The 26,340-nt window shown below is 40.0% G+C and overlaps 1 non-coding gene across 1 annotated transcript; it reads right to left on the reverse strand.

The window, feature by feature from the left end:
- Positions 1-8,896: 8,896 nt before the first annotated feature.
- Positions 8,897-9,004, reverse strand: LOC112761397 (small nucleolar RNA R71). Its single transcript, XR_003181792.1, has one exon. It is a non-coding gene; the product is annotated as a small nucleolar RNA R71 (small nucleolar RNA).
- Positions 9,005-26,340: the final 17,336 nt, after the last annotated feature.

Genomic DNA, 26,340 nt, shown 5'->3' on the forward strand with positions numbered 1-26,340 from the left:
AGGAGGTTTATAAAAGATTTTTCAAAAATTGAAAAACCTCTAAGCAACCTGCTAGCTGCTGACACGCCATTTGTGTTTGACACAGAGTGTCTGCAAGCGTTTGAAACTCTGAAAGCTAAGCTGGTCACAGCACCAGTCATTTCTGCACTAGACTGGACATTACCATTCGAACTAATGTGTGATGCCAGTGACCATGCCATTGGTGCAGTATTGGGGCAGAGGCATGACAAGCTTCTGCAGTCATTTATTATGCTAGCCGTGTTTTAAATGATGCCCAGAAAAATTACACAACCACAGAAAAAGAATTGCTTGCAGTGGTTTATGCCATTGACAAGTTTAGATCATACTTGGTAGGATCAAAAGTGATTGTTACACTGACCATGCTGCTCTTAAATCTCTACTTAGAAAGCAGGATTCAAAACCCAGGCTCATAAGATGGGTGTTGCTTCTGCAAGAGTTTGATATAGAAATAAGAGACAGAAAAGGGACAGAAAACCAAGTGGCTGACTACCTGTCCCGGATAGAACCAATAGAAGGGGCATCTCTCCCCTCTATTGAGATCTCTGAGACCTTTTTGGATGAGCATTTGTTTGCCATTCAGGAAACACCATGGTTTGTAGACATTGCGAACTATAAAGCTGCCAGGTTTATACCCAAAGAGTATAGCAGGCAACAAAAGAAAAAATTAATTACTGATGCAAAGTACTACTTGTGGGATGAGCCCTATCTCTTTAAGAGATGTGTAGACGGAATAATCCGTAGGTGTGTGCCTAGAGAAGAAGCACAGAAGATTGACGTGGCGGAAATTGGCGAGTCAAGAATTGTTATAGGATATGCGTTGCAAGTATAGTTCTTAACCAACCAGAAATCCGCTCATCAATTTAGAAGGGTGTCACAAAAATTAAAATTAAAATACTGGGAGTATGAATCCCAGATCGTCTCCCAATGAGTTGCAGAAGGGTGTGCTATTTTATTAATCAGATGTTTTCAAAATGGTTTGAATTGAATAACAGGAAATTAAATTAGAGAATTTATGTAATTTAAATAAAGGCCTTGACTGGGAGTAGATTAGCTGGAAGCCCTATTCTTGTTGAAGTACTCTCAAGATTAATTGACAATTGAAGGTTGTCCTGTTTAGTTATCCTTTACTAGGTAAGGAAAAGTCAAACAAGTTGGAATGCTACTTCTATTCACAAGTTCCAACCCACTCAATTAAAAGGGGTTGGTGTCAGTGACTAGAGGGCAATCCAACAACAAACCCAATTATAATTTTTCTTTTTGAGCATTCCAACTCAAGGGTTCCTTTCAATCAACTCCCCATCAAGTTAGGAAACTACTCGCTCATTGTGAATGTAGAATTCATAACATAGGAAAGGGAATTAAAAAAAGACATGATAAATAAAAATCAAAGAAATCAATTAAAAGTAAAAGTAATTCTTGTATTAATAAATTCTAAAAATAATTCAATATTAAAATTGAGTAAATTAAAGGACATGGAAGAGTAAGAGCCAAGTAAAGAAAACGAACTAGAATGATGAAGTCTTGATTAGGTAATAACTCTTCTCAATATCCCAATGCAAAAAGCAATAGAAATAAAATCCTAAGAACTATGAATGTGTAGAGAGAAAACCTAGAGGAGGAGTAAAACTAGATCTAAAAACTAAGAATTGTGTAGAATGAATGTTGTTTTTGGTTTCTGCATGTTCTCTGGCTCTAGTCTGCTTTTTTGGGCGGAAAACTGGGTCAAAACAGGGCCCAAAATCGCCCCCAGCGAATTCTGCAGATTATGCAGATTGCGCATGTCACAGGATCGCGTCATTCATGCGGCCGCGTCATTCGGCGTTTTGCCCTGCCACGCGAGCGCGTCGTTTACGCCTCCGCGTCACTTGTGTTTTTCCAATCCGCACGGTCGCATGAGCCATGCAGCCGCGTCACTGTGATTTCGTCTCTTTCGCGCGGTCGCGTGAGCCTTGCGGCCGCGTCACTTATCGCTGGTCATCTCCTCAATTTCTTGTGTTCCTTCCATTTTTGCAAGCTTCCTTTCCAATCTCCAACTCATTCATGCCCTATAAAGCCTGAAACACTTAACACACAGATCACGGCATCGAATGGAACAAAGGAGAATTAAAATACATAATTAAAAGTCTCTAGGAAGCAAGTTTTCAATCATGTAATAATTTTAGGAAGGAAATATAAATGCATGCTAATCATATGAATAAGTGGGTAAAGATCGTGATAAAACCACACAATTGAACACATTATAAACCATAAAATAGTGGTTTATCAACCTCCCCACACTTAAACATTAGCATGTCCTCATGCTTAGTTGAAGGAGATAAAATAAATGAGTAGGAACATGTAAAACTCATGCAATGCAATGCAATCTATATATGTGAATGCAACTATATGATTCTTGTCCACTTGATTAATAGTAAATAAGCTCTCCAAAATAATTACAAATCAAATTCCACTAATTCAATTCTTATACAGTAAGAACAGATAAAAATGCAAGAAGGTAGCTCATGAAAGCAGGGAACATAGAATTTTAAGCATTGAACCCTCACTGATGATGTATGTACGCTCTAATTTCTCTAGTGTATAGGGCAATCACTCTATCCTTCTCTAATCATGCTCTCTAATTATTTGTTCTTCTCCTAACCAATCAACAACATTTAATATACCAATGCAAACATCATGAGGTCTTTCCAAGGTTGTAATGGGGCCAAGGTAATGGTGAGGATACATATGTGGCTAAGTAAGCTTATAAACTGAAACTTTAATTAACCCAAGCCTTAACATAACCTATATATATTCTTTATAACCTTAGAATTCATACCTAGCTACCCAGAATTTTCTTTTCACATTCCATACTCGTGTATCAACTTTTTTATTTTAATTTTATCATACATGCATTGATCTTTGAATTCTTAACTTAGCATTGGGGTAATTTTGTCCCCTTATTTATTTATTGAATATTTTTGGGTTTTTTTTTACATAAAAATAAAAATAAACATAGCTTATCAATGCACATAGATTTTTAATTCTTATAGTTTCACATGAGTAGGTATCCAAATTCCCATTATATTATCATGACACATTCTCTTATTATCTTTTGTTTCCCACAATTTCCCATACTTAATTAGCACACACAATTCTATCTTAAGCTAAGCAAAGATTTAATTTGGGATATATAATTGTTTTTTTTCTGCTTAAGGCTAGTAATGTCGTAAAATATAGAACAAATGGGATTTAAAGGCTCAAAGTGGCTAACAAAGGTAATTGAAAGGGTAGGTTTAATTTAGATAAGTGAGCTAAACAATTAATGGCCTCAATCATATGCAAGCATACAAATATAATAAACATTGGACATATAGGATGAAACAAAATATAGATTACAATCATAGAGAAGTAAACACACAAGAATAAAATAATTATGGTTAAATAATGTAACCATGCATAAAGGCTCAAATCTCACAGGTTGTGTGTTCTTTAGCTCAAAAATTATGTTCCAAATACGACTTCAAGCAAATTTAACATAAAAGTTTTAATTAAAATTAGTGAAATTTTGTTCCAAAAATAGAGTCTTAGAAGAAAACTTATTGTGTTTTCAATCAAGTAGAACATGAATGCAACTAATATATTACTATAAAATTTATCCTATTCTAAAAAAGAAAAACTAACTAAATATCCTAATTTATTGGTGTTTAGGGAAGAGAAATTACCTCTGGAAGTCAGGTACTGACCGACCTCCCCACACTTAAGGCTTTGCACCATCCTCGGTGCCATCTGTCAGGAACAGGGGTGGGCTAGTAGCAGTATCTCCACAGTCGGGACCATCATGGCTCTCTGTTCTGGTAAAGGAAGTGGAGTCCGGGGTGTCTGAGTCTCTGTATTTTCCTTTAAGTAGCTCCTTGAGGTGTTTGAATCGGCGCTCGTTACGGCGCTCTCTTAGCTTCGCTTTCTGTTCTTGTCGGTCCAACCTTGCAAGTATCTGATGGAGCAGTTGAGTTGTTGTAGGTGCTTGTGGTGTTGAAGGAGGAATGTCTGCAGCCAGTTCAGTAGGCTGGCTTGTAGTGGTTGCTGAGGGTCTGATATATTTCCCATTAGGGACATACTGATCATCCCGTGGAAGCATGGCTTTGATGTCCCCAGCTCTGAAGGAGACTCTGGCTACTGAGACAAGATCTGAGACCAAGGCGGGAAAAGGTAAGTTGCCCATGATTTGTACGTGTCCCATGGCATTCCGGATGTGTCTTGGTAGGTTCAGAGGCTGGTCTGTAAGGATGCACCATAGTAGAACGGCCATGTCCGCAGTGAAGGAGGACTCGTGAGTGCTTAGAAAGACGTAATGGGACATGATCTGTGCCTATACGCGAGCCTCCAAGGTAAGTGCTGAAGCCGATATTTCCTTAGGGCGGGTACGATGGTATCCGTAGATCCAACGGCTGCCAGGTAGTGCGATAACTCTGAGAACGGTGTCCCAGTCAAATTGGTACATCTAGCGCTTGAGTGCGGCTTCTTGAAAGGCGTCCAATCCTTCTGGAACAAGGGGAAGACCTAGAGCTTTTTGAATGGCCTCTTCTGTAATGGGGACTTGCTTCTAACGGACAAAGACAGACTGCAGGGTTGGCAGGTGGAAGTTGGAGTAGAACTCGACTACCCAAGAAAGATTGACCTGCCTCGGCTGTCTCTGTAGGAAACCCCATTGTCTTTGTGCAATTTGCAGCTCAACAAAGGTAGCAATATTGGGCGGGAGGATAAGAAGGTATTCGTTGTTGTAACTCCTTTCTGCCAAGATGGGGAACATCTGCTCACAGTAACGATTGGGAAATCGTGCAGTGTCCTTTGCTGGGAAGGCTTTCTACTTTTCATCAATCTTTATAATTGATGAGCGGATAACTTATACGCTTTTTGACATTGTTTTTAGTATGTTTTTAGTAGGATCTAGTTACTTTTAGGGATGTTTTCATTAGTTTTTATGTTAAATTCACATTTCTGGACTTTACTATGAGTTTGTGTGTTTTTCTGTGATCTCAGGTATTTTCTGGCTGAAATTGAGGGACTTGAGCAAAAATCAGATTCAGAGGTTGAAGAAGGACTGCTGATGCTGTTGGATTCTAACCTCCCTGCACTCAAAGTGAATTTTCTGGAGCTACAGAACTCGAAATGGTGCGCTTCCAATTGCGTTGGAAAGTAGACATCCAAAGATTTCCAGAAATATATAATAGTCCATACTTTGCCCAAGTTTAGATGACGCAAACTGGCGTTCAACGCCAGCTCTCTGCCCAATTCTGGCGTCCAGCGCCAGAAACAAGCTGCAAAGTGGAGTTCAACGCCCAAACTGGCACAAAAGCTGGCGTTCAACTCCAAGAATGACCTCTACACGTGCAACACACAAGCTCAGCCCAAGCACACACCAAGTGGGCCCTGGAAGGGGATTTATACATCAATTACTTACTCCTGTAAACCCTAGTGACTAGTTTATTATAAATAGAACTTTTTATCATTGTATTCATAGTCTTGGTTACACCGGTTCCCCTCTGGGGCCGAGACCAATGAACTCCATCATCACTTATGTATTTTCAAACGGTAGAGTTTCTGCACTCCATAGATTAAGGTGTGGAGCTCTGTTGTTCCTCAAAGATTAATGCAAAGTACTACTGTTTTCTATTCAATTCACTTGTTCCGCTTCTAAGATATTCATTCATACTTCAACCTGAATGTGATGAACGTGACAATCATCATCATTCCCTATGAACGCGTGCCTGACAACCACTTCCATTCTACATTAGATTGAATGAGTATCTCTTAGATCTCTTAATCGGAATCTTCGTGGTGTAAGCTAGAATGATGGCGGCATTTAAGAGAATCCGGAAAGTCTAAAACTTGTCTGTGGTATTCCGTGTAGGATTTAATGATTGAATGACTGTGACGAGCTTCAAACTCGCGATTGCTGGGCGTTAGTGACAGACGCAAAAGGAGGGTGAATCCTATTCCAGCATGATCGAGAACCGACAGATGAATAGCCGTGCCGTGACAGGATGCGTTGACCATTTTCACTGAGAGGAGGGGATGTAGCCACTGACAACAGTGATGCCCTTGCATAAAGCCAGCCATGGAAAGGAGTAAGACTGATTGGATGAAGATAGTAGGAAAGCAGAGGTTCAGAGGAACGAAAGCATCTCTATGCGCTTATCTGAAATTCTCACCAATGATTTACATAAGTATTTCTATCCCTATTTTATTAATTATTTTCGAAAACCCCATTACTATTTTATATCCGCCTGACTGAGATTTACAAGGTGACCATAGCTTGCTTCATACCAACAATCTCCGTGGGATTCGACCCTTACTCACGTAAGGTATTACTTGGACGACCCAGTGCACTTGCTGGTTAGTTGTGCGAAGTTGTGAACCATGGTATTGGCATCATGTATTTGGCGCCATTACCAGGGAAAGAAAGAGCGATGAATTTTACATAATTAAAGTGTAATCACAATTTCTACGCACCAAGTTTTTGGCGCCGTTGCCGGGGATTGTTTGAGTTTGGACAACTAATGGTTCATCCTGTTGCTCAGATTAGGTAATTTTCTTTTTGTTTTGTTTTCAAAAATTTTTCAAAAATCTTTCAAAAATTTTTCTTTTGTTTTCGAAAAAAAAAAATTTGTTTTCAAAAATATATTTTTCTTCAGAATTTTTAAGAATGAATTCTAGTGTTTCATGAAGCATGTTGAAGCCTGGCTGGCTGTAAGGCCATGTCTCAATTCTTTTGGACTCAAGAGAAGAGCTTCTTTATCTTTCTTAGCAAATTGGCTACTGAATGTAAAGTTCTGCTAAAGCTTGACTGGCTATTAAGCCATGTCTAACCCTCAGATTGGAGCCTTAGACTAAAATGGCAAGATTCCTGGAATTCATATTAAAAATTTTAGAATCCTTGTTTTTGTTTTTCAAATAATTTTCGAAAAAATACAAAAAAAATTAGAAAATCATAAAAATCAAAAATATTTTTTTGTGTTCTTGTTTGAGTCATGAGTCATGTTATAAGCTTGGTGTCAATTGCATGTGCATCTTGCATTTTTCGAAAAAATCATGCATTCATAGTGTTCTTTATGATCTTCAAGTTGTTCTTGGTAAGTCTTCTTGTTTGATCTTTGCATTTGCATGTTTTGTGTCTTTTCTTGTTTTTCATATGCATTCTTGGATTCTTAGTGTCTAAGCATTAAAGAATTCTAAGTTTGGTGTCTTGCATGTTTTCTTTGCATTAAAAAAAAAAATTTTTTTAAAAATATGTTCTTGATGTTCATCATGATCTTCATAGTGTTCTTGGTGTTCATCTTGACATTCATAGCATTCTTGCATGCATTCATTGTTTTGATCTAAAAAATTCATGCATTGTATAATTTTCATGTTTTTCTCTCTCATCATAGAAAATTCAAAAAAATAAAAAAAAATATATATCTTTCCCCCTTTTCTCTCATAATTTCGAAAATTAGATTTGACTTTTTCAAAACTTTTTAAAATCTAGTTGTTTTTATGAGTCAAATCAAATTTTCAATTTAAAAATCTTATCTTTTTCAAAATCTTTTTCAAAAATCAAATCTTTTTCATTTCTCTTAGTTATTTTCGAAAATTTCAAAAATATTTTTCAAAAATCTTTTTCTTAATTTTACATCATATTTTTGAAAATAACAATAACAATTAATGTTTTGATTCAAAAATTTCAAGTTTGTTACTTGCTTGTTAAGAAAGATTCAAACTTTAAGTTCTAGAATCATATCTTGTGATTTCTTGTGAATCAAGTCATTAATTGTGATTTTAAAAATCAAATCTTTTTCAAAACTAATTTCAATCATATCTTTTCAAAAATATCTTCTTATCTCACCTTTTCTAAAAATTTGATTTCAAAATATCTTTTTTAACTTCCTAACTTCTTGTCTTTTCAAAATTTGTTTCAACTAACTAACTAACTTTTTGTTTGTTTCTTATCTTTTTCAAAACTACCTAACTAACTCTCTCTCTCCAATTTTCGAAAATATCTCCCTCTTTTTCAAAATTTCTTTTTAATTAACTAATTATTTCAATTTTTAAATCTTAATTTTCGAAAATTACTAACATTTTTCAAAAACTATTTTCGAAAATCACTAACTCTTTTTCAAAAATTATTTTCGAAAATTCTCCTTCTCTCTCATCTCCTTCTATTTATTTATTCATCTACTAACACTTCATCCCACCCAAATTCGAACCCCCTCTTCCATCTGTGTTCGAATTTCTTCTTCTTCTTTTCTTCTACTCACACTAGGACCTCTATACTGTGGTAAAAAGGACCCCTATTATTATTATTTTTCTGTTCTCTCTTTTTCATATGAGCAGGAGCAAGGACAAGAACATTCTTGTTGAAGCAGATCCAGAACCTGAAAGGACTCTGAAGAGGAAACTAAGAGAAGCTAAATTACAACAATCCAGAGAGAACCTTTCAGAAATTTTCGAACAGGAAGAGGAGATGGCAGCCGAAAATAATAATAATGCAAGGAGAATGCTTGGTGACTTTACTGCACCTAATTCCAATTTACATGGAAGAAGCATCTCCATTCCTGCCATTGGAGCAAACAACTTTGAGCTGAAACCTCAATTAGTTTCTCTAATGCAGCAGAACTGCAAGTTTCATGGACTTCCATCTGAAGATCCTTTTCAGTTCTTAAATGAATTCTTGCAGATATGTGATACTGTTAAGACTAATAGAGTAGATCCTGAAGTCTACAGGCTCATGCTTTTCCCTTTTGCTGTAAGAGACAGAGCTAGAGTATGGTTGGACTCTCAACCTAAGGATAGCCTGAACTCTTGGGATAAGCTGGTCACGGCTTTCATAGCCAAGTTCTTTCCTCCTCAAAAGCTGAGCAAGCTTAGAGTGGATGTTCAAACCTTCAGACAGAAAGAAGGTGAATCCCTCTATGAAGCTTGGGAAAGATACAAACAGTTGACCAAAAAGTGTCCTTCTGACATGCTTTCAGAATGGACCATCCTGGATATATTCTATGATGGTCTGTTTGAGTTATCTAAGATGTCATTGGATACTTCTGCAGGTGGATCCATTCACCTAAAGAAAATGCCTGCAGAAGCTCAAGAACTCATTGACATGGTTGCTAATAACCAGTTCATGTACACTTCTGAGAGGAATCCTGTGAGTAATGGGACGCCTATGAAGAAGGGAGTTCTTGAAATTGATACTCTGAATGCCATATTGGCTCAGAATAAAATATTGACTCAGCAAGTCAATATGATTTCTCAGAGTCTGAATGGAATGCAAGCTGCATCCAACAGTACTCAAGAGGCTTCTTATGAAGAAGAAGCTTATGATCCTGAGAACCCTGCAATAGCAGAGGTGAATTACTTAGGTGAACCTTATGGAAACACCTATAACTCATCATGGAGAAATCATCCAAATTTCTCATGGAAGGATCAAAAGCCTCAACAAGGCTTTAATAATAGTGGAAGAAACAGGTTTAGCAATAGCAAGCCTTTTCCATCATCCACTCAGCAACAGACAGAGAATTCTGAGCAGAATCCATCTAGCTTAGCAAACTTAGTCTCTGATCTATCTAAGGCCACTGTGAGTTTCATGAATGAAACAAGGTCTTCCATTAGAAATTTGGAAGCACAAGTGGGCCAGCTGAGTAAAAGGATCACTGAAATCCCTCCTAGCACTCTCCCAAGCAATACAGAAGAAAATCCAAAAGGAGAGTGCAAGGCCATTGACATAACCAAAATGGCCGAACCCAATGAGGGAGAGGATGACGTGAATCCCAAGGAGGAAGACCTCCTGGGACGTCCAGTGATCAATAAGGAGCTTCCCTCTGAGGAACCAAAGGACTCTGAGGCTCATCTAGAGACCATAGAGATTCCATTGAACCTCCTTATGCCATTCATGAGCTCTGATGAGTATTCCTCTTCTGAAGAGAATGAGGATGTTACTGAAGAGCAAGATGCCAAGTTCCTTGGTGCAATCATGAAGCTGGATGCCAAATTATTTGGTATTGAAACTTGGGAAGATGAACCTCCCTTGTTCATCAATGAACTAAGTGATCTGGATCAACTGACATTGCCTCAAAAGAGACAGGATCCTGGAAAGTTCATAATACCTTGTACTATAGGCACAATGATCTTTAAGGCTCTGTGTGACCTTGGTTCAGGAATAAACCTCATGCCCCTCTCTGTAATAGAGAAACTGGGAATCTATGGGGTGCAAGCTGCTAAAATCTCATTAGAGATGGCAGACAATTCAAGAAAACAGGCTTATGGACAAGTAGAGGACGTGTTAGTAAAGGTTGAAGGCCTTTACATCCCTGCTGATTTCATAGTCTTAAATACTGGAAAGGAAGAGGATGAATCCATCATCCTAGGAAGACCTTTCCTAGCCACAGCAAGAGCTGTGATTGATGTGGACAGAGGAGAAATGATCCTTCAATTGAATAAGGACAACCTTGTGTTTACAACTCAAGGATCTCTCTCTGCATCCATAGAGAGGAAGCAGAAAAAGCTTCTCTCAAAGCAGAGTCAACCAAAGCCCCCACAGTCAGACTCTAAGTTTGGTGTTGGGAGGCCACAACCAAACTCTAAGTTTGGTGTTGAACTCCCATATCCAAACTCTAAGTTTGGTGTTGGGGGAGTCTCAACAATGCTCTGAACATCTGTGAGGCTCCATGAGAGCCCACTGTCAAGCTATTGACATTAAAGAAGCGCTTGTTGGGAGGCAACCCAATTTTTATTTATCTAACTATATTTTTCTTAGTTATATGTCTTTATAGGTTCATGATCATGTGGAGTCACAAAATAAATAAAAAATTTGAAAACGGAATCAAAAACAGCAGAAGAAAAATCACACCCTGGAGGAGGCATCTGCCTGGCGTTCAACGCCAGAACAGAGCATGGTTCTGGCGCTGAACGCCCAAAATGGGCAGTATCTGGGCGCTGAACGCCCAAAATAAGCATCATCTGGGCGCTGAATGCCAGAATTGCACCCTGGAGAGGAGCTGGCGCTGAACGCCCTGAACAAGCATGGTTCTGGCGTTCAACGCCAGAAATGGCCAGTAAATGGGCGTTGAACGCCCAAAATGGGCACCAACCTGGCGCTGAACGCCCAGAGTTGCGTGCAAGGGCATTTTGCATGCCTAATTTGGTGCAAGGGTGTAAATCCTTGAACACCTCAGGATCTGTGGACCCCACAGAATCATCTAAGGATCTGTGGACCCCACAGGATCACCTCAGGATCTGTAGACCCCACAGGATCATCTCAGGATCTGTAGACCCCACAGGATCCCCACCTACCTCCACTTACTCTCTTCTCTCTTCTCAATCATCCTCTCTTCCCAATAAACACTCTTCCCCAAAACCCTTCACCTATCACCTCCCCCACTCACATCCATCCACTCTTCCCCATAAACTTACCTCATAAACTCCACCTACCTTCAAAATTCAAAATCAATTTCCCACCCAAACCCATCCTAAATGGCCGAACCTTCACCCCCCTCCCTTCCCTATATATAGCCCTCCATTCTTCCTCATTTTCACACAACATAACCCTCTCTTCTATTCTTGGCCGAAATACAACCCCTTCTCCCTCTCCTCCATTTCTTCTTCTTCTTCATCTATTCTTTCTTCTCTTGCTCGAGGGCGAGCAAAATTCTAAGTTTGGTGTGGTAAAAGCATAAGCTTTTTGTTTTTCCATTACCATTGATGGCTCCTAAGACCGGAGAATCCTCTAGAAAGGGGAAAGGGAAGACAAAAGCTTCCACCTCCGAGTCATGGGAGATGGAAAGATTCATCTCCAAAGCTCATCAAGACCACTTCTATGATGTTGTGGCCAAGAAGAAGGTGATCCCTGAGGTCCCTTTCAAACTCAAAAGAAATGAGTATCCGGAGATCCGACATGAAATTCAAAGAAAAGGTTGGGAAGTTCTAACAAATCCCATCCAACAAGTCGGCATCCTAATGGTTCAAGAGTTCTATGTCAATGCATGGATCACCAAGAACCATGATCAAAGTAAGAACCCGGATCCAAAGAACTATGTTACAATGGTTCGGGGAAAATACTTAGATTTTAGTCCGGAGAATGTGAGGTTGGCGTTCAACTTGCCAAACATGGAAGAGAATGCACGCCCCTACACAAGAAGAGTCAACTTTGATCAAAGGTTGGACCACGTCCTTATGGACATATGTGTGGAAGGAGCTCAATGGAAGATTGACTCCAAAGGCAAGCCGGTTCAACTAAGAAGATTGGACCTCAAGCCTGTGGCTAGAGGATGGTTGGAATTCATCCAATGCTCCATCATCCCCACTAGCAACCGATCTGAAGTTACTGTGGATCGGGCCATCATGATTCATAGCATCATGATTGGAGAGGAAATAGAAGTTCATGAAGTCATCTCTAATGAACTCTACAAAATAGCCGAAAAGTCATCCCCCATGGCAAGGCTAGCTTTTCCTCATCTTATTTGCCATCTATGTTACTCAGCTGGAGCTTTCATAGAAGGAGACATTCCTATTAAGGAAGAGAAGCCCATCACTAAGAAAAAGATGGAGCAAGCAAGAGAGCCCATTCATGGAGCTCAAGAGGTGTATGAAGCTCATCACCATGAGATCCCGAAGATGCCTCAAATGCATTTTCCTCTACAAAACTATTGGGAGCAAATCCACACCTCCCTAGGAGAACTGAGTTCCAATATGGGACAACTAAGGGTGGAACATCAAGAGCACTCCATCATCCTCCATGAAATAAGAGAAGATCAAAGAGCAATGAGGGAGGAGCAACAAAGACAAGGAAGAGACATAGAAGAGCTCAAGGACATCATTGGTTCCTCAAGAAGGAAACGCCACCATCACTAAGGTGGATTCATTCTTTGTTCTTATTTCTTCTGTTTTTCGTTTTCTATGTGATGTGCTTATCTATGTTTGTGTTTTCATTACATGATCATTAGTAGTTAGTAACTATATCTTAAAGTTATGAATGTCCTATGAATCCATCACCTCTCTTAAATGAAAAATGTTTTAATTCAAAAGAACAATAAGTACATGAGTTTCGAATTTATCCTTGAACTTAGCTTAATTATATTGATGTGGTGACAATGCTTCTTGTTTTCTGAATGTATGCTTGAACAGTGCATATGTCTTTTGAAGTTGTTGTTTAAGAATGTTAAATATGTTGGCTCTTGAAAGAATGATGACAAGGAGACATGTTATTTGATAATCTGAAAAATCATAAAAATGATTCTTGAAGCAAGAAAAAGTAGCAAAGAACAAAGCTTGCAGAAAAAAAAAATTTATAGGCGAAAAAAAATAGAAAGAAAAATAAAAAGCAAGCAGAAAAAGCCAAAAGCTCTTAAAACCAAGAGGCAAGAGCAAAAAGCCAATAACCCTTAAAACCAAAAGGCAAGGGTAAATAAAAAAGATCCCAAGGCTTTGAGCATCAGTGGATAGGAGGGCCTAAAGGAATAAAATCCTGGCCTAAGCGGCTAAATCAAGCTGTCCCTAACCATGTGCTTGTGGCGTGAAGGTGTCAAGTGAAAACTTGAGACTGAGCGGTTAAAGTCAAGGTCCAAAGCAAAAAAAGAGTGTGCTTAAGAACCCTGGACACCTCTAATTGGGGACTTTAGCAAAGCTGAGTCACAATCTGAAAAGGTTCACCCAATTATGTGTCTGTGGCATTTATGTATCCGGTGGTAATACTGGAAAACAAAGTGCTTAGGGCCACGGCCAAGACTCATAAAATAGCTGTGTTCAAGAATCATCATACTGAACTAGGAGAATCAATAACACTATCTGAACTCTGAGTTCCTATAGATGCCAATCATTCTGAACTTCAATGGATAAAGTGAGATGCCAAAACTATTCAAGAGGCAAAAAAAGCTATAAGTCCCGCTCATCTGATTGGAGCTATGTTTCATTGATAGTTTGGAATTTATAGTATATTCTCTTCTTTTTATCCTATTTGATTTTCAGTTGCTTGGGGACAAGCAACAATTTAAGTTTGGTGTTGTGATGAGCGGATAATTTATACGCTTTTTGACATTGTTTTTAGTATGTTTTTAGTAGGATCTAGTTACTTTTAGGGATGTTTTCATTAGTTTTTATGTTAAATTCACATTTCTGGACTTTACTATGAGTTTGTGTGTTTTTCTATGATTTCAGGTATTTTCTGGCTGAAATTGAGGGACTTGAGCAAAAATCAGATTCAGAGGTTGAAGAAGGACTGCTGATGCTGTTGGATTCTGACCTCCCTGCACTCAAAGTGAATTTTCTGGAGCTACAGAACTCGAAATGGTGCGCTTCCAATTGCGTTGGAAAGTAGACATCCAGGGCTTTCCGGCAATATATAATAGTCCATACTTTGCCCAAGTTTAGACGACGCAAACTGGTGTTCAACGCCAGCTCTCTGCCCAATTCTGGCGTCCAGCACTAGAAACAAGTTGCAAAGTGGAGTTCAATGCCCAAACTGGCACAAAAGCTGGCGTTCAACTCCAAGAATGACCTCTACACGTGCAACACTCAAGCTCAGCCCAAGCACATACCAAGTGGGCCCCGGAAGTGGATTTATACATCAATTACTTACTCCTGTAAACCCTAGTGACTAGTTTATTATAAATAGAACTTTTTATCATTGTATTCATAGTCTTGGTTACTCCGGTTCCCCTCTGGGGCCGAGACCAATGAACTCCATCATCACTTATGTATTTTCAAATGGTAGAGTTTCTGCACTCCATAGATTAAGGTGTGGAGCTCTGCTGTTCCTCAAAGATTAATGCAAAGTACTACTGTTTTCTATTCAATTCACTTGTTCCGCTTCTAAGATATTCATTCGCACTTCAACCTGAATGTGATGAACGTGACAATCATCATCATTCCCTATGAACGCGTGCCTGACAACCACTTCCGTTCTACATTAGATTGAATGAGTATCTCTTAGATCTCTTAATCGGAATCTTCGTGGTGTAAGCTAGAATGATGGCGGCATTCAAGAGAATCCAGAAAGTCTAAACATTGTCTGTGGTATTCCGAGTAGGATTCAATGACTGAATGACTGTGACGAGCTTCAAACTCGCGATTGCTGGGCGTTAGTGACAGACGCAAAAGGAGGGTGAATCCTATTCCAGCATGATCGAGAACCGACAGATGAATAGCCGTGCCGTGACAGGGTGCGTTGACCATTTTCACTGAGAGGAGGGGATGTAGCCAGTGACAATGGTGATGCCCTTGCATAAAGCCAGCCATGGAAAGGAGTAAGACTGATTGGATGAAGATAGCAGGAAAGCAGAGGTTCAGAGGAACGAAAGCATCTCTATGCGCTTATCTGAAATTCTCACCAATGATTTACATAAGTATTTCTATCCCTATTTTATTAATTATTTTCGAAAACCCCATTACTATTTTATATCCGCCTGACTGAGATTTACAAGGTGACCATAGCTTGCTTCATACCAACAATCTCCGTGGGATTCGACCCTTACTCACGTAAGGTATTACTTGGACGACCCAGTGCACTTGCTGGTTAGTTGTGCGAAGTTGTGAACCATGGTATTGGCATCATGCTTTTGGCGCCATTACCAGGGAAAGAAAGAGCGATGAATTTTACATAATTAAAGTGTAATCACAATTTCTGCGCACCAATAATCATCTTAATCCTTTTTGTTGAGGGCTTGACTGTAGTTGAAGAAGGCTCTGCCACTAGTGCTCTCTTTGTTCCTCTCCTTGCTGTTGATTTGGGAGTAGTTTTCTCTTTTCCTTTCTTAGTGGCTATCCTGAAAAGGAAAAAAAAAGAGGAAGTATGTCAAAATGTCAAGGGGTAAAGCAAGGAAGATGATGGCATGGGTGGCAATCAATGCACATTAAAGATGAATGAAGTGAACACATGGTCATGACTACATGTGAAAAGTTCATCAAAGGGAATAAAGCAAGTGCATGTTTGGGTAATTAGATGCAAGATGTTTATTGGCATGCTGGCAACGGCATGAGTAGCATAAATCAAGCATCACTCGTAACAAACCATCACGTTTGTATTGACAATTATTTTCAACGAATAAAAGATGAAAGGGGTTTTGTGAAAAATAAGCATTTAATAGTAGAATAGAATAACGTAGAAAAATGCATAATGCCATATTGGCTTTTTCACAAACACATAGCATGCATGGTGAGTAGGTTGTGGAAAATAATAAACGGAACATGCAAGCAACCCTTTAAAAATTAATATATAATTGCCAAACAAGTTCTTAACAATCCACAAGCAAAGCATAAGGAATAATAATGGCCCTACTAAATATCTAGCACCAATTAAAAGAAAAAGAAAGAAAAAGAAAAACATGGATAATGTAAGTGAAAAGAAAAGAAAAGAAGATAACATATAAAAATAAGAAGAATAATAGAAAAGTAAGGGGGAAAGAAGAAAAGAAAACCTTGTTAATGGGGTGAGAGAGAGAGAGAGTAGAGAGTGAGAAAGAAGGAAGAAGGAAGAAGGAAGAAATAAGGAGGGAAAAGGAAAAATAGGATTTGGGGAAGAGAAAGATAAGATATTTTGGCAATTTAGGGTAAGCTGTGCGGCGCAGGTGACGCGGACGCATGGATGATGCGTTTGCGTGACTTGTGCTTTAAGTTGATCGACGCGGTCGCATCGGTCACGCGGTCGCGTGACACATTTTATGCTACTGGCGCGAGGGCAGACTCGCGCTCGCACAACTCTCTGTTCAAAATCTTATTTTGCCAAATTTTGGGTGACGCGATCGCATGGGGCATGCGATCGCGTGAGTGGCCATTAGAAGGATATGACGTGGACGCGTGAGCCATGCGTCCGCGTGGGAAGAATTGTGCGTTCAGCACCAATCCAGCACCACTCGAGCACAACTTTCGGTCGTGCACCCTTTTCACGTCGAATTCCAGGGCATGCGGCCGCGTGAGTGACGCGGTTGCGTGGGAGGCCAATGTTTCCACCCGACGCGGACGCGGTCGCGTGGGGTGATTTGTGCCAAAGGCACGCCTCCAACCACGCTCCTGCGTGACTCTTTGTTTGCTTTCTTATACTTTCTGATCCACCTGCGACGCGGACGCGTCGATGATGCGGTCGCGTCACGTGATTTTTTTTTTTAAATAAAAGTATGTGAATGCAGATGCACGAAATGTAGTAATAAAAAGAAGAGTTATGAAATAGGAAAACAAAGAATAAAGAAAAGAACGATCATACCATGGTGGGTTATCTCCCACCTAGCACTTTGCTTTAACGTCCGTAAGTTGGACGCTCCACTAGCTCAAGCTTCGGCTATGTGGGGATCTTCCAAGAGGAAGATCTCAAGCTCCTTGTTTTTCTTCATCTTCTCGCCATGGTACAGCTTTAAATAATGTCCATTGACAAGTTCAGAGCTGGAAGGATGACTTAGGTGAAAAACTCCGTACGGTTCGGCCTTCTCTACTCTGTATGGACCTTCCCATCTTGATCTCAACTTGCCTGGCATGAGCCTCAGTCGAGATTTGTAAAGGAGGACTAAGTCCCCAGGTTGGAACTCTTTCCTTTTGATGTGCTGATCATGTACAGCCTTCATCTTCTCCTTGTACAGTCTTGAGTTCTCATAAGCTTCCAGGCGAAGGCTTTCCAATTCTTAGAGTTGCAATTTCCTTTCAGCTCCTGCTTTCTCAAATCCCATGTTGCATTCCTTTACTGCCTAAAAGGCTTTGTGCTCTACTTCAAGAGGGAGATGACAAGCTTTTCCATAAACTAAGCGGAAAGGAGCTTCTCCTAATTTATTGGTGTTTAGGCAAGAGAAATTACCTCCGGAAGTCAGGTACTGACCGACCTCCCCACACTCGGACCTTGTCCTGTGTGCTTCTCTTCTAACTCCTCCTGGTGAACTTCAGCTACGGTTTTATCTATGATGTCACACTGGAAGATAGAATGATCTTCTAGAGGGTACTTCAGAACTCCATTCAGATTGAAACTTACTTCTCGACCATCTGTTTCAAAAGAGTATGTTCCTGAAAAAGCATCCAATTTGAACTTTGATGTCTTCAGGAATGGTCTTCCAAGTAGGATTGATGATGGCTTCTCTGAGTCATTTTGGGGCATCTCCAGGATATAAAAATTAGTAGGGAATGTGAGCCCTTAATACCCACTAATACATCTTCAGCAACTCCAACCACTGTAATAATGCTTTTATCTGCTAACACAAAACGAGCTGCCGACCTTTTTAAGGGAGGGAGCTTCAAAATATCATATATAGACAAAGGCATTATACTAACACATGCTCCTAAATTATCACACCACCAATAGTACAATTAACCATACAAGGACCTGGGTCACTACACTTTTCAGGTAAACCTCCCATTAAAGCAGATATGGAACTACCTAAAGGAATAGTTTCTAATTCATTAATTTTGTCTTTATGTATACATAAATCTTTTAGAAACTTTGCATATTTAGGTACCTGTTGAATAACATCAAAAAGAGGAATAGTTACCTCAACCTTTTTGAATATCTCTACCATTTTGGGATCAGGTTCCAGCTGCTTCCTGGGCTTTCTTGCAAGTTGTGGAAATGGAATGGGAGTGGTGTCTTTTGCAGTGTTTGCGCCCTTTGGTGCTTCCTCCTGTGGTTGAACTTCTTCTTTTTCAGCCATGTCCTGTATGTCCTCTTCCTCTTCAACATCTTCTATTTCCACTACCTCTTCAGCTGAGGCGTGTTCTGGTGGGCTTGGCTCCTCCTGATTCCTCTCCTGCAGTGTGGTTCTGGACCTAAGGGTGATGGCATTAATGCCACCCTTTGGATTGGGTAATGGTTGAGAGGGGATTCCACTGGAGCTCAAAGACTAGTTATTGGAGTTATTCATTGATCCAATCTGTGAGACAAGAGCTTGCAAAGTAGAGTTCAGACCATTTAGTGTAGCATAAAGGTTATTTTCCATGGTCTGTTGTCTCCGATCAATTTTAAAAGGGGTTTGTTACTTGTGACAACCAAAACGTTTGCACGAAAGGGATTTTTGTTGGTTTAGAAACTATATCTACAACGCGACTGTTTTTATGACATTCTTTACTGGCAAAAATCCTGTTCGTCAAAATGGCGCCGTTGCCGGGGAACTGCTAACGTGTGCCTTATTATTGGTTATTGTAAATATTTTTCTTTTACTTGTTTATTTATTTTTGTTTCTCCTTTTTATTTTTATTTGCTACTATGAATTCTCACCCCTCTCGCTTTGAGTTTGGTTCTAACTTTGTTGAAGGAAATAGAAGTTACAGCAGGAATATGCATCAAGGTCAAACCAATCAAGGATGGATGGAGCCAAGAGGATCTAATCAACCCTTCAGGCAACAACACCCTCCAAGATATCACGGACAACGACCATTCTACAATGCATACCCAGCTGATAGATATGGTGGACAACCTTGTAACTACCAACAAGCCCCACCCCGTGCCTATAGACCAACCTCTCAACATAATCTCGAACCACCACACTCACAAACTTCTCTTCACCATTTGCCACCGTATGATCCTTTCCTACCCCAGTTCCAATCCAATCACCCCCAAGCACCACCACTTCCCCATGTTTCATATCCAAATCCATCACCCCGAGAATCAGAGGTTCGCCTGAAGGAAACAGTAAATAAACTTCAAACAACCATTCGACAACTGGAGCAAGCAGTAATTCAATTAGCTTCTAGACGCGCGAACATTCAAGGACCAACCACAACCCCATGTGGACAATCTAATGAAGAGCGTATCATGAAGGAAATATTAGAAACTCCAGTGGACAAGACAGAGCATGAATTCATACTAGAACAAGTGGAAGAGGCTGTCATTGTACAAGAAGAAGAGTTGGTTGAAGATCTAGGAGATGCTGAACCTCCATGGGAATCAAGAGTTGAGAAGAACTCCGTCAAGGATGCTACAGTTGATGCTAAGGAGGATGTTGTACAATCCCCAAGGCAAGTTGTTTATGAAGAACTATACGGAATAATCCAAGACACAAATTCCCTTAATGATGAGAGTCACAATTCTAGCTCTCTTAGTGATGAACTTGCATCCGCAAGTGAATTCTCTGAGATCGAAGAATCTTCCCCAAATGAATACGAAGATGATGCAGAGGTAGATTTCTCTCAACCTCCAATCTATGACTCAAGTGATGAGGAAGACATAGAAGACTTTGACCAGGACACAGATGCATTTGAAGATTCTTGCAAGGAAGTGGAGGAATTCACAGAAGAGCACAAGGGAGTAGAACTTACAGAACCACCAGAAACACCCACCCCAAGGCCATTACCACCCAATACAAGCTTCAAGTGGGTACAATCCTTAACCATTAACTTTAGTTTTTCACTAGAATATGGTTTTCTTGAAACAGATGGCCAGCTTAGAGCTCTCTGCGGCTTTAAGAGTAAGAGGGAAATAGCTCATGCTCAGAGCTGGTGCACAAGGTCCAATAAGGTTCCACGCTTCAACTTGAAGTGTACGAATTGGTATCATGTTCAATCGAATGGATCACGGAAAACGTTTGGTTACCATGGTGAGAATCTACTGTCTAAACCGCCCGGATGGAAACATGTAGATCAAGACGGAGGCGGATTTAAAAACAAGGTTTGGGATCATGGATTCTATTCTGACATTCGTCACCCCGGGAGCCTGAGACTCTATTTGAAGCTGCTCAGAAGCTTTACATGCCTAGTTTGGGACCCCGGAGGCTATTGGCATTCCAAGCATTGGTGGAGATTTCTGGATGAATTTAAGCATAAGCCGCCATAGCAGGAAGCTCTTCCAATGTCCAACTTAAGGATTTTAACTAAAAGTGCTAGGTGGGAGACAACCCACCATGGTATGATCGTTCCTTTTGCAATTTTAATTTTATTTAGTTTTGTTTGTTTTTGAATTTTATTTTATTTTATTGAACCTGGAATCGTGCTTAGCATTCACATTAAGCATTGCATCCTGCATACTGCATTTTGCATTCAATTCAAAAAAAAAAGGGGTGCGCAACGCGACCACATCATCCATGCGATCGCGTCAATGGCGAACTACACTTTCCACGGGACCGCGTCCTCCACGCGGCCGCGTGACCTGGAGATCAGCGTAAAACATCCAACGTCCAGAAAGTTAGGCTAGAATCGTGCGGCCATTGTGCGTCTAGCACAAAATGGCCATGCGATCGCATGCCCCATGCGATCGCGTCACTTGCACACAATCAATCCCACGCGACCGCGTTGCATGGATTGCACGAACACCCCCAAGGAGACAGAGAGTTACGCTGAAACGACGTTGGATTCGTGCGTTTAGCACAAATTCCAGCGACGCGATCGCATGCCCCGTGCGATCGCGTCATTTACTCTTTTTGCCCTCCGCGCGATCGCGTCACCCACGCGATCGCGTCAACCACCTTTTTCGCTCCACCCACGCGACCGCGTGCCCCACGCGGCCGCGTGGATTCAAATTATAACCCCCCTAGGTCACGCGAAACCCTATTCTCGCGCCCCCCCTGAACCACACCCCCTCCTCCTCTCCTCCTCCAAACCACAACCACCACCCAGCCACCTCCGCACCGACCACCCAGACGCCGCCGCCACCCACCCCCTCCCTCCTTCCCCCTTCTTTCTTCCTCTTTCTTCTTTCTCCCTCCTCCTCCGCCACTGCTCCCCTCCGCGCCACCACCCACCGCCGCCAACAGTCCCAACCGCAACCCCCTTTCCACCAGCAACACCAAACACAACTCCCTCCCTTCCCCTACCCCCATTACCCTCTCTTCCCCCCTGCCCCGAACAGCCGCGCAACTGTGCCCACCACTGCCAGCCGTCGTGCCCTGCACCGGACGCCACCATCATCACCACCACCAGCCACCTTTCTGCCTATTCTCATTATTCGGCCTTCCAGGTTCCGCAACACGCAATCCCTTTTATCCATTCGTAGTCATTCTTATTTTCCCGTTTATGTTCCTGTCTAGACTAGTTAGATATGCATGTTGTAGTGGATTTTAGGTTGTTAGGTAGCCTAGGATGTGGTTAGTGGATTTAGGTCTGTTTACTTACACTGTTCATGTTTCTATTTTATCAAATTTACAAATCTGCTGTTGCTGTGATCTTGTTCATATGCTGTATTTCTTGTATATTGCTGCTCTTTACACTGAATTATCATGTTTATATTCATTATATGTAACTGCAGCTTGATTTTTTAATTCATATGAACTGTTTGATTGCTGTTTATTTTCCGGGAAAATCCAATTTTAGCCGGAATGCTGCCCAAATTTCTGTAAACTGTTTTTGACTTTCATTCATGTTTTGGTTTTGGAATTTTAAACTCTGTTCTCCACTGCTTTAACCAAACCATTCCATGAATGCCAAGGCAGGCTTTCTTATCCCTTTTGATTTCCTGGTTCCTAAACTGCAATCTTGATGTGTGATTCTTATTTTTGCTTTCTCTATCTCTATTTGAATCATCATCAAACTGTTTTACTTGTTTGAATATGAGTTACCTATAGCTTCTACCTGTGATTACTTGTTACTTGGACTATTTTCATTATGCCTCTTACTTTAACCCATTTTTCACTAACTCACTAATTTTAACTCTAACCAACCTAACCTTTTCAAAACTTCTTTTTTTTTTGCTTTTCTTTCACTTTCTTTTAACATTCTAACCAAGGCGTGATGTTAATTTTTCTATTTAACTTGCATTCAATTACATTTTGGATTGTGATTTTTTCTTTTCAGACTTTTCACTCCTATACAATCCTAAATGCACATTTTACTTAACTCATATTCATCATCCTATTGCTCCTTTGCCACTGTGTGTTTTCTTTGATTATTTGCCTATTTACTTTCCTATTTTTATTATATCCTGGTTTTCTGTTTTTCAGGATGTCAGATTCCCAGAAAAAGGGAAAAGGCAAGGTCACTACTAGCAAAAGGAAACAAGGAGAAGCCTCCGTGTCTATTATCGACCTCATGCATGATGCCTCCTTGCGGGAGAAAGCCTTTACCCCGCAGGAGAAGGCCGACCAGCTACTTCCCGCCAATGACCCAGTAAAGTTTGCAAACCGATACTGTGAGCTGAAGTATACGGTGTTTGCAAACTCCAAGAACCTATACCTGGAGCGGACTTTGAAGATCCCAGAAGAACTCCAGCAATACACCTCAGATCAGATCAAACAAAGAGGCTGGTTCTTTCTGGAGAGACCTCTGACTGAGGTTAATGCATCTTGGGTTAGGGAATTCTACTGCAACTACTTCAAAACTTCCCTAGATGCAGTGAACCTCAGAGGGAAGCAGATTCTGGTTACTGAGGAGGCAATAGAAGAGGTTCTGAAACTTCTGCCTAAGACTGATCAGACAGATGGCTATTGATGGGATATTTTCGTGGAGAAACGAATTTCTCCAAAACACCCAAACTTAACCGGCAAGTGCACCGGGTCGCATCAAGTAATAATAACTCACGGGAGTGAGGTCGATCCCACAGGGATTGAAGGATTGAGCAATTTTAGCTTAGTGGTTGATTTAGTCAAGCGAATCAAGATTTGGTTGAGAGATTTATGATTTGCAGAATTGAAATTGCATAGAAAGTAAAGGAAATGGGTAAATTGCATGAAATTAAAGAGAACTGGAATTTAAAGTGCTGAATCTTAAAGAGCAAGAAATTAAATGGCAGAAACTTAAAACGCAAGAAATGTAAATTGCAGAATCTTAAAGTGTAAGAAATGTAAATGGCTTGAATTGTAAAGGGAATTGGGAATTGGATTTGCAGAAATTAAACAAGGGAAATTTAAATTCAACAAGCAGAGGAATAGAGGAACACTTGGATTGAATCAGATCTAGAAACAGAATTGCAAATGAGCATGAAAACAGTAAACAGGGAATGGGAAATGGGAAATCCGGATCTCAGGACCCAAGAGACTAGAAAACCAAGTCTAGATCTCAATGCCTTCCTAGATCCAACAAGAACAATTTCAAAGGAAATTGTAAATTGCAAAGAAAGTAGATGAAGAAGCAAGTAACCGAAACTGAAATTCAATTAAGCAGAAAATTAAACAAGATCCCAAGGTGAGATTGAAACAGAATTTCTTCAATTCTCCACCCGAAATCCGAAGCAAGAAAATTAAAGAGTGCTGGGCAAGAACAAGGAAGAAAAGAGATCAATTCTCCTCCCAAATTCTCTTCAATTAAACAACAATGCTAAGAAAAATAAAAGTGATCTCTAAGCAAAACTCTAAAGAAAGCTATTCTGAAAAACTAAAAGGGAAGCTCCCTAAAAACTTAAATCCTATGCTATTTATACACTTTCTTCAAATGGTCTTCAAGCCTTCAATTGGGCTTTTGCTCTTGATGGAATTGGGTTGATAGAGGCCTTGGTTAGTTGTTCTTGGAGTTTGGAAAAGAACCGAATTGAACCGGGTTGGAATCATGAAAGCTTGAGTAAAAGTTGGAGTAAAAGTTAGGGTCTAACTTTTGCTCCAACTTTTCACATCAGCACCCTTGTTTTGCTGATACCAACGTTGGGGCAAAAGTTAGGGGTCTAACTTTTGCTCCAACGTTGGCCTCCCCTTTGTTATTCATGGCGCCAACGTTAGCCAGAAAGTTAGGGGCTAACGTTGGCGCAAACTTTTGCTAGCCCAGGGAGAGTTTTTCATGCGCCAACGTTAGCCAAAAAGTTAGGGGCTAACGTTGGCGCAAACTTTTGGTGCATCCAGGGAGTGTTTTTCATGCCAAAAGTTAGCCAAAAAGTTAGGGGCTAACTTTTGGTCCAGCTTTTGCCCAAAAGTTAGCCAAAAAGTTAGGGGCTAACTTTTGCTCCAGCTTTTGCTTCCTGGTTCATAATTAATCCAAGACTCAAGTCATTCCTCCTAGCCATTCCTTCTTGCATCAACCTTTCTCCAAGCTTTCTTCACCTATCATTAATCAACCAAACACATCAATGCTATGCTCAAAATCATGAGATATTCATTCTTTCATAATATATGACAATTATAGCATAAAATCTCATGAAATAGCATGAATTCATACATGGTTGATTAAATCAATGGAAGCATGAAAATCTACCCAATTGGCTTGCTTATGGCTCAAGAAAGTGCATAATTCAATTGAAAACAAAAGAAAAAGGCTAGTGAAACTAGGCTAAGATGACTTGTCATCACAACACCAAACTTAAAGCTTGCTTGTCCCCAAGCAAGAAATGATTTATTGAGAGGAAAGAATGAAATGGGAGAGGATGTTCATGCTAGTAGAGTGTTATTGATAGTTCATGGGGTTTTATGTGGATATGTACACACTCACCTCTTATTGACTCTTAAGCCTAGAAAGCCTCCTTCAAGCTTCAAGTAACATACTGCTATGACCTCTCATTATTCCTTTATCCTTGGCTATTATCTTGTTCATAAGCTTTATTTGAGTGTCATGTGTAGCAAGTTCATTTTCTTTTCTTTATACTTGACACATTATCCACTATAGACACTTGGCTCACATTCCTTCTTAGAACATTGATGCCCAGCACCTCTTTGGGCTACTAAATGCCTTGTAGTTAGGCTGCAGATCCTGAGATCCCCATTCAGACAACCCCTCCTCTCCAGCAGCCGGACATTCAGCCAGCCACCACAAAGACACCAGCTACCATCCCTTCCAGTGATGACACCCCTTCACACCCGACTTGAGCGAGCATCGGGGACGATGCTACATTTTAAGTGTGGGGAGGTCGCCATCTCTGGCGTATTATCTTGGTGAACCACTACAGACTTTTTTTCTTTTATTTTGGATATTTTTCTCTTTATTTTTATTTTTATTTTTTGAGTACTTATACATTGCTATTGTTTATGTATTTTTACTCTATTTCTGCATTTTACATTTTTAGTTATTTAGTTTAGTTGCAATTCTAACTTATTAGTTATAGAAAATTGTGGATTAATTAGTATAGTTTACCCTTTTTAGCATAAGATAGCTTAGTTAAATTGAAAAATACAAAAAGGAAGTAAGCTAGGAACTTGAACATAACAGATTTAAATCCATACACCTTGTATATATAGCATTACATCATGTAGTTAAGTTAACAACATTTCATCAAGGAGAAACACTAAAACTTTAAAGCCATTCAATATAAGTTTTACATTGAGAATAATGAGAATTTTTAACTAAACCTGCATGACATACATAAGTGATAAATGATTTTTGAGCTAGAGAACACATAGCCTGTGAGTTTTGAGCTTAATTGTATGGTTACATTTAAACCATAATTTTTATTCCTGTGTGTTCCGCCCTTCTTTTACATTCTGATGTTCTTTACTTTGTTTTAATCTATATGTCCAATTATAGAATATAGAATATAGAATATAGATACATACCAAAAGAATG

The sequence above is a fragment of the Arachis hypogaea genome, chromosome 16 (assembly GCF_003086295.3).
Source record: "Arachis hypogaea cultivar Tifrunner chromosome 16, arahy.Tifrunner.gnm2.J5K5, whole genome shotgun sequence".
In the NCBI taxonomy this organism is placed as follows: Eukaryota; Viridiplantae; Streptophyta; class Magnoliopsida; order Fabales; family Fabaceae; genus Arachis; species Arachis hypogaea.